The sequence below is a fragment of the Platalea leucorodia genome (genome assembly GCF_965183815.1).
Source record: "Platalea leucorodia genome assembly, chromosome: 24".
NCBI lineage: Eukaryota > Metazoa > Chordata > Aves > Pelecaniformes > Threskiornithidae > Platalea > Platalea leucorodia.
In genome coordinates this window covers 2,191,262-2,204,678 of record NC_138846.1, presented here as the reverse complement: position 1 = coordinate 2,204,678, position 13,417 = coordinate 2,191,262, and the positions used below count along the sequence as shown (strand labels likewise).

Sequence of the window (13,417 nt, the reverse complement as noted above, 5' to 3'; positions counted from 1 at the left end):
CTCGGTTTGGGCTGAAATGAGCTGTGTTTCCTCCGGTCCCATGGCGCAATGGGGAGCGGCGAGGCAGGAGGAAAGGTGTCCTGTTGTGCTTGGAGGTGCTGGAGGATCTGCCCCGAGACACGCGTTTCCTCCCGTTTCTTGGTTTTCGTCGCAGCAGTTGGCTTTCTCGTAGCGATTCTTTTCCTGCGTAAATTTTTCATGCCTGGTCTTTAAAGGCGAACCTCGCTGCTGTTGAATATGCAAACGCGCGGTGCTGTCGGTGGGGCGGCTGGTGCATGCGCTCTCCCGGCGTGCCGGCTGCCGGAGCCCTGCGCTGGTGCCTTTCGGGCGCCTGCGTCAAAATAGCAGCTCGGTACGGCTGCGCAGGGGCCAGACGGTGCTAATAATAAAATAACTTGTGGCCGTGTGCCCTTCGGTTCAATGGAAGAATTAAAAATGCCTTAAAACACCCAGTTCTGGATCCTGTAGGGTCAGCGGTTGCGGTGCTGCTGGACTCAGGCTTCTGTGGGGAAAATTGTAGTGACCATAAGCTGAAACCGCCTGAAGCCGCTAAGTGTATTTTTCCAGAGTATCCTGGATTTAGGCCTCGTTTTCACTGAATCTCAGAAAATGAATGCAAGAATCCTGTTTCTTTGGGATTAGACCTAACCAAAACCCATCTGTCATCTCGGGAAGAGGTGCCGCAGCTTACTGCCTGTTTTCCCTCTCCTGGCCCTGCGGCTTTGGGTTATGCCCTGCCCGTACTTCGGAGCAGAGCAGCTGTGCGCTTCGATACACACAGACAAAACATTTAAACACTTACCTTTCATTCCAGTTAATGCTCTCGCTCGGTATTGGGGGCTAGAAACGGGATCGTTATCACCAAACCTGCATAAAGAGAAATACTTGCAGGGAATAAAACCCTTCTGCACGCAGCGTCTCAACGCGTTGCCTTTCCCTATCCAAATCTTTCTGGGCCTGATATTGCGGTCTCGGATGGCCGGGGTTCTCCCGGGGAGCAGGCGGGCGCATCCCTCCCCTTCCCAAAGGAGAGGGGTCCCAAGAAGCAAGCTACGGAAACGGGATTTTGAAGGAAAGAGGCTGGACCTCTCCCTGCCGTCTTGGGGAGCTCGCGTGTGGGGATCAGGCTTTTTACCCCTCTTCTGCCAAGCCCGAATACCTTTTGGTCGCGTCCCTACCGGCAAGGAAACAGATGGAAGTGTGTTTCTTCAGGCTCCCAGCAAGGAAGGAGGATGTGTCCTCCCGAAATGCCTCTCGTCGGAGGCTAAATCTGGCTCTTTTCCCCCAAACTGCGCCCTGGCGAGGTGCCTTGGGGTGCAAGTCGGCTCTGGCTCCTCCGGTCCGTGCAAGAAGCTCTCTCGTCCGCATCCTGGCACGAAGACTTGCAAAGCAACGGTGCGAGATCTCGCTCTGCGCCCTGGTATTGCATCCTCGCGGCGAGGCGCAGGGGAGACGCGAAGGGAGACGGATAACCTGAAATCCTCCTGCCGACGAGGTTTTTGCTGCTGACAAGTTCTGGGTTTAACAGTTTGCTTGTCTTTTTTTTTTTTTTTCCTTTTCCCAACCGCCTAACGCAGTTTGTAGGAGAAGAAAGATAATTCACTTTAATGAATTATAAAACTTGTTTCACTGCAGTGGGTCTTCATTTTTCCTTTTGTCTGCAGCAGAGTCACTGTTTGAGTAGAATAAAATTAACTTAGTCCCTGAAAAGACAAAAGAGCTGAAACTCCTCGCTGCTGAGAGGAGCCGAGGGAGGGAGGGGGCAGGACATTATCTCGAAGGCCCCATATACTTTGCCAATCATAATGTTTTGGGGTTTTTTTTTTGTAATCTGGAGTTTTAAATTTAAACACTTTGCCATTTAAAAATGGTTCTTTTTATATATATATATATATATATATATATAAAAATATATGTATTTTTGTTTTCCCAGTCGGTTTCTGAGAGCTATATGCGTGTATCCGGAAACAAACTGCGTAAAGTTAACGGGACTCCGCAGCATCTTTACGAGCATCTATGGGTGTAGTCTGTCCGTCTGCGCTCCGGCAGCCACCGTGTTTGGTGAGGGACTGGGGCAGCAAATGCAAAACCTCCCTGTCCTTTTGCTGCGTGACTTGCTACGAAATCGTAGGGCGTTTTAAGATTTACGCTGTAAAGTATTTGTTAAAGTTGGGTCGTTGTCTCGGTTAGGTGTCTGAGCGAAGGTCCGCACCAGGGCTTGGACTGGGGAGTAGCTGGAAATCTGGGCATCAGCTGAGCTGCTCCCAGTTTACTCCCCGTTTAAAACCACCCTTTAGATGGTGGTTTGTAGCGATGACCCGGAGCGGGCGACTGATGCGCGGGGTGTAGCCCGTGCAGGTGGAGATGCCGCTCCCGTATCTGGAACGAAGCTATCCGCTCCTCAAACGCATCTATTAACGCCCCGCGCAGTCTGGCTTCCCTCCCTCACCAGCCAAGAGATGATGCTCTTTAGATTTTGTTGTTTTTAAAAGGGAATTTTGAGTGAAAGGAAATCAATCAGGCAGATGCAGACTTTCAGAGAGTTTCAAAATGGTTGCTTGGTAATAGTCCCTTGTTGTCGAATAAGTCCAAACCTAATGCATTTTCCCCTTCTGTGAATCACTCCTTAACTCGCTTCTTATTAAAGTCCCTGATTCTAATTTAATCTTGGAGACCTGACAATTTTAAATACCTACTAGTGCAGCGTGAGTCCGATTTGGCATTTCAGTAGCTTATTGTTTTAGTCCCTGCAACAATTTCGACAAACCAGTGGCCGCGCGGAGGAAGGCGGCACTTCAGTGGCCGCAGCCGGAGTCTCCGCTCTCCATTCGGAGGCACCGGTTTAACGTAGCGCTGCGTGTGCGGTAGCCCTGGGACAACACACGTGTCCGCCGAACTAGAGGAAAGATGCTAATATACGTGTTTTTAAAGGAATGGCTTTAATGGAAGATCAGATCGCAAATTTCTTCAGCAATACCGTTTTAAAATAAGCTCCCTTCTGGGCTCAGCTGTATTTAGTCAGTGTGTTTTGCCGAGATTTGGATAAATCGAAGGAACGACGGGTCAGGAAGCTTGCTGCAAGCCACCGAGGATGTCTTAATAAATTGCTGGGCACCATATGGCAGTTTCGGGTGTTTCTCTCGCTGTGTCGGCGAGCCCGTTTTCTCGATGGCTCGCAAATGGGGTTTGCGTGGACCACCAGCAGCCCCCGGACTCCTTGCGTTCTCTTCGCCATGGGCTTTTTTTGTTGTTTTGCTCTCACGCTGGCATTTTTGCGCTAATTGTACTTGCTTTACTCTCATTTAGTCTGCTGCTCCGAAATACCTGGACCCAAAGTGCCGCTCGCTAGTTTTACGTTTCAGCGCTGAAAACAACTGGGCTGGGAAGCCGGCAGCTGCTGGACATGGTTAGCTTCCCACGCTTTGTGGTGAGGATAGAAATAGGACTGCCGTCCGTTCGCTTTCCGGTGGGGTAGCACCGTGATGGAAATATCGCATTGCAGCTAGTCGGTGGTGTCATGGATGGTGAGCGGTCTGTTAAAATTGCCGTTCGAAGTGAGGGAGGGGAGCTAACTTCGGCACTGTACTGAAAAATTCAGAGGAGATGGGGCAAAGGACAGATCTGAGCCTTGGTTGTGTTGCATTTTAGAGAGAATTGGTCGTTTCAGAGGGGTTCGCCCCAGACCCGGACTGAAGGTGGGTAGTGGGGTTATACCAGTTGGGACTAACCCATAGAAAATGAAATAAGTGAATTATGCGGAGGCGGTCCTGGCGGTCTTTTCCTGGTGAACGTTCTTCTGCTTCATGTGAGTTTGCTGGTGAAACCTTGTTAACCGGTTCCTTTGCCTTGAGATTAGCAAGCTTTGAAGTTGTATCGAATGGCAATTTAGGTCTCTAGTTTAAAAAAAATTCATGTAATCATTTTCCAGTTTTACCGAAATATTTTTCAAAGTACTGTTGTTAGTCTGAAGCTGGATGATGATGATCATCATCATCTGCTTGCTATTAGCTAATGAGAAGGAAGGAAAGAAAGTCCAAAAAACATGAAGAGGAGGGGATTTGGTCCAGGATCCCTCTGTTGTGGAGGAGAAGAGGCAGCTCAGATGACAGATTCATAACCGAAGGACAGCACAGGTGGGGAATAAGCAACGAGGGAAGAGATGAGTCCTGGTGAAACCCACCTATTCCCCTCGCTCGCTTTCCTGCGAAAGCCGTCCCGTTTGCGCCCTGCGGTGTTGGAGGCTCTCCGGTGCTCCCCGGCGCGGCGAAGGGCAGGGACGGTCCACGGGACCGGGTGTGGTGATGTGGGGTTTTTTTCCAGAAAAATGATGAGGAGAGATGGATTGTTCTTAGAAGTGTTGATTTGAAATACCAGCAACACAGGTCTGTATCCTGACCTGCGTTTTAGTCCTTCGGTTCCTCATGGAGCCTCGCCCGGAGATTCAGCGCGGGATTTAGGCAACGCTGAGGAGCGATGCTGCCGGCATCCCCATCCTTTAGTGATACTGGGCTGTCATTGCTTTGAACTGCTGACTTTATTACTATTCTTGTATTTACACCACCGACAACTGTCTGTCGTTGGATGTTTAGTTCTGGTTGAATTTTAAATTCATAGAAGTGTTGTAATTAAATCTTTTTCTCCTCCCCAATGATTATCCTCACACTGGGTGTTGGGAGTCCTCTGGGCTCAACCTCGTTACCAGCCTGTACCTTCAAACCCCCCCTCTGCTCTTCGTTTCTTGCACCCTTCTGTGCGATTAAACGCGATGGATTCATCACTTGTCCCCAGCGTTGGGAGCGTTACCCAATTTTATTGCTTATTTTGGGGTTGTGGCACCGTCGTCGTTTCCCGGGCCAGTGTGCGGTGGTCAGATCATGGGCTAAATCTCACCCTGCCGTTACTTGGGTACCACGTTAACGTCAGTCCTTTTACAAGTGACTTTATAATTCAAACTTCCCAAATATTTCATCCCAATAAATTAACTCCAGGCGATCGCATCCTACTTTTCTGGTCGGCCGCCTCTTTCTTACCTTCCCGATTCGTTACCTGGGAAAGCTTGAAGGTTTGCCGCCCCAGAGACCCTTGCCACCCGTCCTTTGTGTATTATATGTAAGAATCGCTGTAAAAGCGTAAATGAAGAGAAGACGGGGACTTCTGGGCTAATCACCCAGCAGCGCCGACGGGAACGGGGAGAGATTTCTCAGCGATGGATCACCTGCAGATAATGAATTGGGTTCGGGAAACAGAGCCGCATAAAAGCAGCTATTGTTAGCACGTTTGCAGACTTCGTCAAAGGCCTTTTCATACTGGAAATAGAAGCACCCAGAGGATGGGTCCTTGTGAAAGGACCCTAAAATTCAATTAAATGAACAGTCCAGTGATGTTTTACCGATACCTTTCCCCATCCCGGCCATAAAGATCTCTCAGAAGCCTTGCAACAGCGGGATAAAGGACAGGGCAGGAGGAGAGATGTAAGGCATCTTCAACCGCCCCTGATTTGTTGGAAACGGTTTCATCTCTGCCGAATCTCCGCATGCCTTCAAACAAGGATGAAAGGTCTGGAGGAAGATGGGGAGTATGCAGAAAGCCTGAAACGGTCCTAAAAATAAGAGAGTGGAAACGGCGGAGGACAGAGCAAAATGCTGGAGAAACTTTTTGCTGGGGTGGGCTGAGGGCGATGAGGAGGTGAGGTGGAGAAGTGTGCGATGGAGGTTTCCCTAGAGGGAACCGTTTGAGGCCGTGCAGTCTCCTCCTTGATACCAGTCGCTGTTTCTCCATGACACAGTGAAGAATTACAAGCTGCAAGGCTGGGCAGAGCCTCCCTGCGGTGCCCGGGGAGGCGAACACCAGTGAATACCAGTGAGTACCAGTGTACGGGCTGCGGCTGCACCGAGCATCACACGCGGACGCAGTGCTGGGGAACCGCGTTTCAGCGGCGAAGGCCCGCAGCCGAGGACACGCTGCTTAGGCGTGAGACAGTCAGCAAAAACATCTCAGTCCTGGGTTTTAAACGAAGAGAGGGTCAGCTTCGTCTGTGATCTGAGCCAAGCGGCGTTACGTTAGAGATAACGGCCGTCTGCGGAGGGAAAGGAGAACCGGTGCCGGGATGTCGGCGAGACGGCTGCCTCCAGCCCCGGCTGGGCTTGAGAAGCGTTTCCCAGGTATCGCCACGTAGGTTTTTTTTTCCCAGAATTGAACAAATACCGTGAAAGACGAGCGTTTGCTCCCTGGGAGAAGCCACGCCTGCCCATCTCTGCGTGGAGGGGCCGTACCCACCAGCGATGACCATGGCGCGTCGGAGGCTGCGGGTTTCTTCACGCCGTATGGAAGAGAGGTTTCCTAATGTAATACCTTCTTTTTTTCCCCCCCGAGACCCCAAAACACATCATTTCTTCAGGCAGAACCTCAGGATTTCTGAAGGCTTCTCAGCTGTAATGCGCTTGGGCTTTCTCTCAAAAAATGCCAGTTTCTTATCCCGCGCTTCTCTTCGTTCTCCCGTGGTCCGCCACTCGGTCTGCGCTTTTTCGGTGGATGCAGCCTGGAAATAAATCTTATTGGGGCCCAAACCACCACGTCATTAGTTTATAAATCTATGGTAACTACCATGTAATTAAAGCCTAATTAGTTATTTCCCCCTTTGTAAACGAAATTGTTCCATTTTATCTAATAAAGGCAAACTGGGGTAGTACCAGCGCTTGGAGTGGCATTGAAACTCGGCTTAATTACCAGATTCTCTGCAGCCCATAGGTTGACTAAATACATGATAGTTACTGGGTATTACAGATTACATGGTTATTTGTGCACTGTGTAATAGCTTTATTTTTAGAAGATGATTTGATAATGCTTTCAGCGTGTAAAACCAGTGAAACCTGCGTGCGCTATCTTGAAAAAGATGTAATTTGCAAGTCGGTCACTTCTGCTTGCTCCACAAATAAATTAAGTGTAGTACTAATACTAATTACATGCAGGGAGTCTCTCCAAATTGATGCTAGCGCTCTTGTTAACCTTTGATTAGCACCATTTTGTGATTTGCAACCCAAAATGGAAGGTTCCCGTTTCATCAGTTATTTCAGCCGCCCGGTCACACCAACCGTTTTCATCTGACCGCTGAGACGCCGATTCCCGTTCCGTGTTTGGCAAAGCCGGGTTTGTGGGGGGGTTTGGGGTAATCCATCCGTTCACCAGCTTTGGAAAATACTTGAACCGACTCGTTGCCGGAGAGGGTTTTGACCAGACTGGTCCCAGTAAAGGATGCGGTGTGGGGAGGTGGGTGAGCTCTAGGTCTTTCCCTTTGGATAGGAACTTTAAATGGTAAAATATATTGGAGATGTAAATAATAAATGGTAAAATGTATTGGAGATGCCTCGTGTAAAGGATATGGTCATTCAAAAAATTCCGTTCCAAGCTTTTTAACCACTTTCTGGACGTGCATCGGTAGACGTTTGGGTAGGGCGAGCGGCGGTAGCCCAGCTTCGCTTCGCTTTCACGTCAGGCTCTCCGTCTCAGGTTCTCCATTCGGGCTTGCAAAGATGGGGGAATATTGGTTTTATTTCTGCTTTCAGCATAAAGAAACCGAATTCGATAATTCTGATTTTATAAAAAGCTGATGGGCTAGCGGAGCTGGACTAAGACAAACGTGAATCATTTCTGGCCTGGTTGCTTTTGGAGGACCTGCTCGGTGTGCTGGGCGCTCAAAATGCACGTTAATTCCTTAACGAGGCCTCAAACTTGTCACCATCATCCTTAGCGCTGCTGCTTCCCAGGTTTCGTCTTTAGCCCCTTGCTTCCACCTCTAGACTTCAGGGCAGCCTTTCCTTCGCCGTAGGGACCGGTGCTGCAGGGTGAGGAGCCGCGGGAATCGGTCGTCTTTGAGGTTTGGGTAAAACAGATCCGCCCGAGGTTTGGTAGAGCCGCTCTCCGCTGGAGTCCGGCCTCAGGTGCCGCGGTGCCCTCGCCACCAGCCAAAATCCTGCTGGATCCTTCCTCTCCAACAAAGGAGGGAAGATGAGATGCCAAACCCGCAGCCGGCGTCTTCGAAACCATCCGGGTGTTTGAAACCAGGTGTCCATGGCCGGTTCGGTCAGAGCTCCGGGCCAGGCTCCGCTGTCCCGAGGGTGCGGAGATGCCTTGCTCCGGCGAGCAGGGATGCGGTCATCCGTGCCGCCGGTCCACCCTCGTGCCGCGGTCGGCTTCGCCGGCATCCCTCGGCACCTTCGCTGGGACCAGCGTGCCGTAAGGCGGGCGATGGAGGGGATGCTTTGACACCTTACCCTCCCTCGGGGTCCAGTTTTTTTGAGGGGGGAGCAGAGCCCCGCGTGCGCCGGCTCGGCGTGCGGAGCGTCGAGGGACCCGACCGGCGTTTTTCGGGAGCGAAACGGTTAAAATACCATCAGAGGAAAGGAGCTCTCATGAATGAAGACAAAGTTTGGCGGGGGGCCAGGGGCTGCTGGCGGCCGGGGGGAGGGAGGGGGCGGCAGCCAACTGACTCTTACACCACAACCCACTTAAAAAAAAAAAAAAAAATAAAAAAAAAAAAAATTAAGAGATAATTCCATGTCCTGAGGTTACAAACCGGCTGCAACTGGTTTTTTTTTTTTTTTTCCCTTTTTTTTTTTTTTCTCTTTTTCCCTGCCCCGCGAGGCATCATGGGTAAAAGTAAGCATCCCCCTTTTCTTTTGTTTAATATAACAGTACAGCGCATGATTGGCAGGGAAGTGCCCGTTTTGAGACAGGGTTTCTGCAGGTCCCTGGAGGGGGATGGCACGCGGGGCCGCCCATGCTCTTCCGAGAGGGCTCCTCGTAAAAAAAGCTTGGCTCTTCCTCGCCCTCCTCTCCCCCCTTCCCGCTCCGCCGTCCCCGCTCCCCGGCTCTCCTGTCCCCCCTTCTTTTCTCCCTAATTTTCTTGACAACTAGAGGAGGCAGCAGGAATATTGTACCTGTAAGTATTCTTTAGACTGTCCTTTTTTTAATTTTTTTTATTTTTTAACAGGCAAAAGGCTCTTTATGGATTATCAGATCTGCGTTTTCTCTTTTTTTTTTTTTTTAACATGAGTTTGGCAGCTAAATGTAATGTCTTTACAGAATATTTTAAGGAGAAAACTAGCACTGTTGCTTGTATTTGCTGTTGGAGCGGTTCCCTTCCCCCATTCCCCCCCACCCCTCCAAAAAAACCCCACCTCTCTCCAGGCTCCTACCATCGCTATTCTGCTGGAATTACTAAATCCGACCCTCCCCGCTCGACCGCTGCAAGGGAAAGCTGATTTCGGGTATTAAAAAAAAAAAAAAAAAAAAAAAAGAAATTATTATTTTTTTTTCTTTTGTCTGCAGCGCTGATGGTTCGATGTAACAGCATCCCCCCCTCCCTTTTATTTTTATTTTTATTATTTATTTTTTTTTTTTCCCCTCTTTTCATGTCAGCCCCGGCCCCGCTGTGCGCGGAGGCCGCCAGCTGACGGGCGCGCGTGGCTCGCCGCCAGCGCGCAGGAGCGTGCGGCGCGCACAAAGGCAGGGCCCGCAGTCGAGGAAATCGCGGCGCATTATATAAGGAAGCCTGCGTCATCCCCGGCTTGCTCAGCCTGACGGATGGGGAGGAGAGGTGGAGGAGGATGGAGGCGAACGCTCCCCTTTCCCCCCTCGCCTTTATCAGGAGTAGTATTATATATATTTTTCTCTAACTGACCGGTTCATCGAGGGTGGGGAGCGTTTTCCAGCTGGCAGGGCTGGCTTTCCCCAGAGCGTGCGATTGCAGCCAAATTCCCCGTGAAGCAGGAGGAGTGTTTTTATATATATTTTTTTTTTTTTCCCCCATTGAGGAGCAAAAAGCAGCTTTTTTTTTTTTTCCCCTCTCCCTTCCCTTCTCCCCATCTGCCACAACCTGAAAATGATTTTATATGGGGTAAGGTGGAAGGTCCGTTGCGCTGGATGCAGCAGCCGTGATTACCTCCTCCTAATAAATTAACTTTGCTAAAAACGCAAACTTAGGAGGGGAGGACAGGAGAGGGAAAGAAGCACTTTTTCTGCCCACCGCCTGCTCCCCACCGTTTGGTTCGTGCTCTGCAAAACTCGACCTGGGGCTGCAAAACCCGGGGCTGCTCTGAGCCGGACAGCGGCGATTTGGAGTCTGGGGGCCGGGGTTGTGTTTCCCGAGCCGTGCAGTCCCCCCCACCGCAGCCACGGGCGTTTTATCCGGCGAGCCGGAGTCGATTTGGAAGTTGTGATGTGTCCGTACCGACCACGGCGTTTTTAGAATCATAGACAAATATTTTGCCCGTTCGTTTATTAATTTGCTTTCTCGATGGGGCTCCGGTTTGTCGGGGAAGGCGAAGGCAGGGAGCAGGGGCTGTCGGAGGGGGGGACCGGTGTCTCCCATCGCTCGGAGCTGGGCATGGGAAGGGGAAACAGCAGAACTGTTTAACGAGTTTGCGCCGAAACGACCGTAAGAATTTACGGTCTGCTGCATCCGAGAGACAGCTCCCCGATCCTGTCGAAAACTAGCCTCACGGTTTGTCTTCTAAAATATTTTCTTTGTCTTTTTTTTTTCCCTTCCCCTCTCGTGCATCTGAATGGCAGGGAGAAGCCTTGCTTAACCCCCCAGTTTATGAATAACTCTCCTTTTACGCTCGGTGAATTTTTTTAAAGACTCTGTCAGCTATTTTCTCTTTGTTAAGGCTGTATTTAGGGCTGTGTGTTTCTTTAAAGCCTCGTGCACGTTCTGCTCTTGATAAAATCTCCGCGATAGGCCCTACGTATTTTCTTTCTTACCTGCATAAAAATTCCTCCACAGGGCTGTAGCGTAGTATTTCTCTTTGCGGCTCGCACAATAATCCGAGCCCAGCGTAGTATTTCTTGACAACTTACAATCTGTAGCATCAGGATTCAAAGAGCAGCATGGTTTTATTCGATAGTGGGTTTTTGATTTTTTTTTTTTTTTTCCCCCCTTTGCATCAGTGTTCTTGCAGATCTCTCTTCAGACTGCCGAGCCGTTAAGTCATAATTACCTTTTTAGGTTATTATCCTTTTTATAGTATTGTATGGAAATGCTCGTCTTGGGAGCCAGCCATTTTGTGTGTGCTGTGTTGAAATGCATTTTACGACGTAGATGTTGGTTTGTATTCAGCCTAGATGGAAGCGAAGACGTCGGAGCGGTGCATGTGCCGGGCTCTTGGCAGCCCCTAGACACACGATTTCATCCCACGGCACCGGTGGGCTCCAGATGAGGAGCCAAACCCTGTGAAACCCGCGGGTTGCCTACGGGCTCGGCGTGTTTTTAAGCGTGCGAGGGGAATCGTGCGATTCAGGGGTGCAAAAGTGGCTTTTGAACAGCGGGAGCGGAGCACGTTCAGGTAAGTTGGACCTCGCCTCCTCAGCGCACGTAAATGGTAAATGCCATTTCTGCTCCCTGAGCCCAGCAGAACAGGGCTTGAAACAGCTTTTATTCCACCAACATAATAGTTTTTAATATATAAATCGTGGCGCGGCGCGGTTCCTGTTGTTTGGAGGGACCAAGATGGTGGCAGAGCCGCTGGGAGCGCCTTCGCTCTAACCTGGCTGCGGCACGCGGGGACGGACACGCCGGTCGGGCGTTCGGTCCCTGCAAACGCTACGGATAACGTGGGGACGTTGGGGTTTGGACGCTGGCGCAGGTGCCCGAGTTGCCGAGTTTCTTTGTGCGACCCTGTGTGTTACAAGCGCGTTTGTTCTGGTAATCCAACCCGTTGGCTTTTTCGAACTAACGCAGCCCCAAATGTTTCCGAATTGCGCGTGAAGGTGCCTGCTTCCCCTCGGGTTTTATTTCATGGGGTGGGTGGGGGGTACCCGCATCGCTCCCGAATCTCTCGTCCCAGCGGGGCTTGCTCCTGCTGCTGAGCCGGGGCAAAGCCTGGGCAAAGTCTAGGCTGAAGCCGTCGATTTAGGCTGGGTCTGGCACTCGAGTGGTGGAAGGGCAGCTCTGCGACCATCAGCTTCCCTGGATGCTTGGGGTCTGCTTGGATGGCTTGGAAGAATCAAAAATACTCGGTTGGGATTTACTGGTGATACTGGCCGTGTGTTGGTGGCTGAAGGATGGCGTCCTTCTAGTTGAGCATGGCGACTGAAAACTGTTCTTGCCCGCCTGGGATGTGGGAGATGCTCTGCCCGCCTGGACCGTGTCACGTAGTCCGCGCCGGCGTTGGAGATGTTTCTGGACGTCTCTCCTATCAGGCTGGGAGAAAAAGCGGCCGCCTTGTCTGCTGGAGCGTCGTGAGGCTGTAGTGGTCCGTGCATGCGGATGGACTTACGCTGCACTTGGGGAGAGTAGAAATTAATCTTTCTAGAAAATAGCCCTTCTCAAAGGGTTTAGGATGCTTCTGGGCTCCTGAAGCTGCTGCAGATGCCCGTCTGTCTGCGTTCGGTTCTTGCTGCTTGGTGGACGGCGCTGGCGCTGGGCCTTCACCACTGCTCCCCACCCAAACTCTGCCGATAACCTGTGCAAAGAACCGTACCGTCCCATTCCTTACTTGAGCGTGACCAGCTTTCTTTTAACACAGCCCTCCTCCGTTCTCCACAGGGCTCCGGGTGAGCGACCTGCTTGTCACGGGGAGGATTTTCTCTCCTATAGGCGCATCCATAAACGCGTGTGTAGGAGATGGACACGTGCACGCTATCGCGCCTGCAAAATTTTTGGCGTCTGCAGTGCCCGACCATCGCGTGGTGATGCTGTAACGTGGAGTGGGGTCAGTACTACGCCGTCGCGAACAGCCTGGCTTTCTCTCCGGGTAATCTCTAGAGATGAGCTACCCCAAGCGACTTCCTCACCACCGGTCTCATCCTCATTGCAAGTGCTGAGCATCCCAGCAGGCTTTAGCGAGCTGCTGTGAGCGCCCTGAACCAGGCAAGGGCTGAAAAACTTGCTTTTGGTGCTTCCTCCTCCAAGAAGGAGCTGCCGGGCCAGCGCTGCCTCCTGCGCTGCTCCGGGCCGGCCGACGGCAGCCGGTGTTGCCCCAAAGCTGTGTCGCATTAAGCAGCAGGGTTATAAAGGTGATGCTTTACCTGGATGGCAAAGAAACAAGAACAGAAATAAACGTGCCATCTGCACGCGGAGCACGTCCCTTTGCTCTGCGCACCGGTACCCGGCGGCGCTGCACGGCCCGTGGTGCACGGCGTGTCCTCGCCTTTCTCCTCCGTGGAAGACGAGCAGCTTCGCAAGGAGCAGAGCAGGCGCCAGGGCTGGTTTGTCCTTGTATTTTCCTTTCGTGCTCCCTCGGAGGCAGGAACCCAGGTAGGCTCCTCGGCTCTTCCAGGGCCGTCGGCTGCCTCTGTGCGGCAGCTCCGCTCATAGTAACTCCTTGTGCTGCTGGAGCAGAGATGAGTAAGGAAACTGGTTGTTACTGGGCGGGGTGGGACTGGGGAGACCTTGTGTCACTGGAACCACGTGGCCGAG

The 13,417-nt window shown here is 51.4% G+C and overlaps 1 protein-coding gene across 3 annotated transcripts in view; it reads left to right on the top strand.

Moving 5' to 3' along the window:
• GATAD2B (GATA zinc finger domain containing 2B) overlaps window positions 1-13,417 on the top strand; it is a 43,582-nt gene that overhangs the window by 6,320 nt on the left and 23,845 nt on the right. The window contains exon 1 of one of the 3 annotated variants that reach the window (XM_082333220.1): window positions 12,619-12,710. The exons of 1 other annotated variant lie outside the window; for it this stretch is intronic. The gene's annotated coding sequence lies outside the window, so the exon portion shown is untranslated. Of the gene's footprint in view, window positions 1-12,618; window positions 12,711-13,217; window positions 13,256-13,417 lie in introns of those variants that run through there. One more of the 3 variants, XM_082333219.1, reaches the window with a different exon arrangement.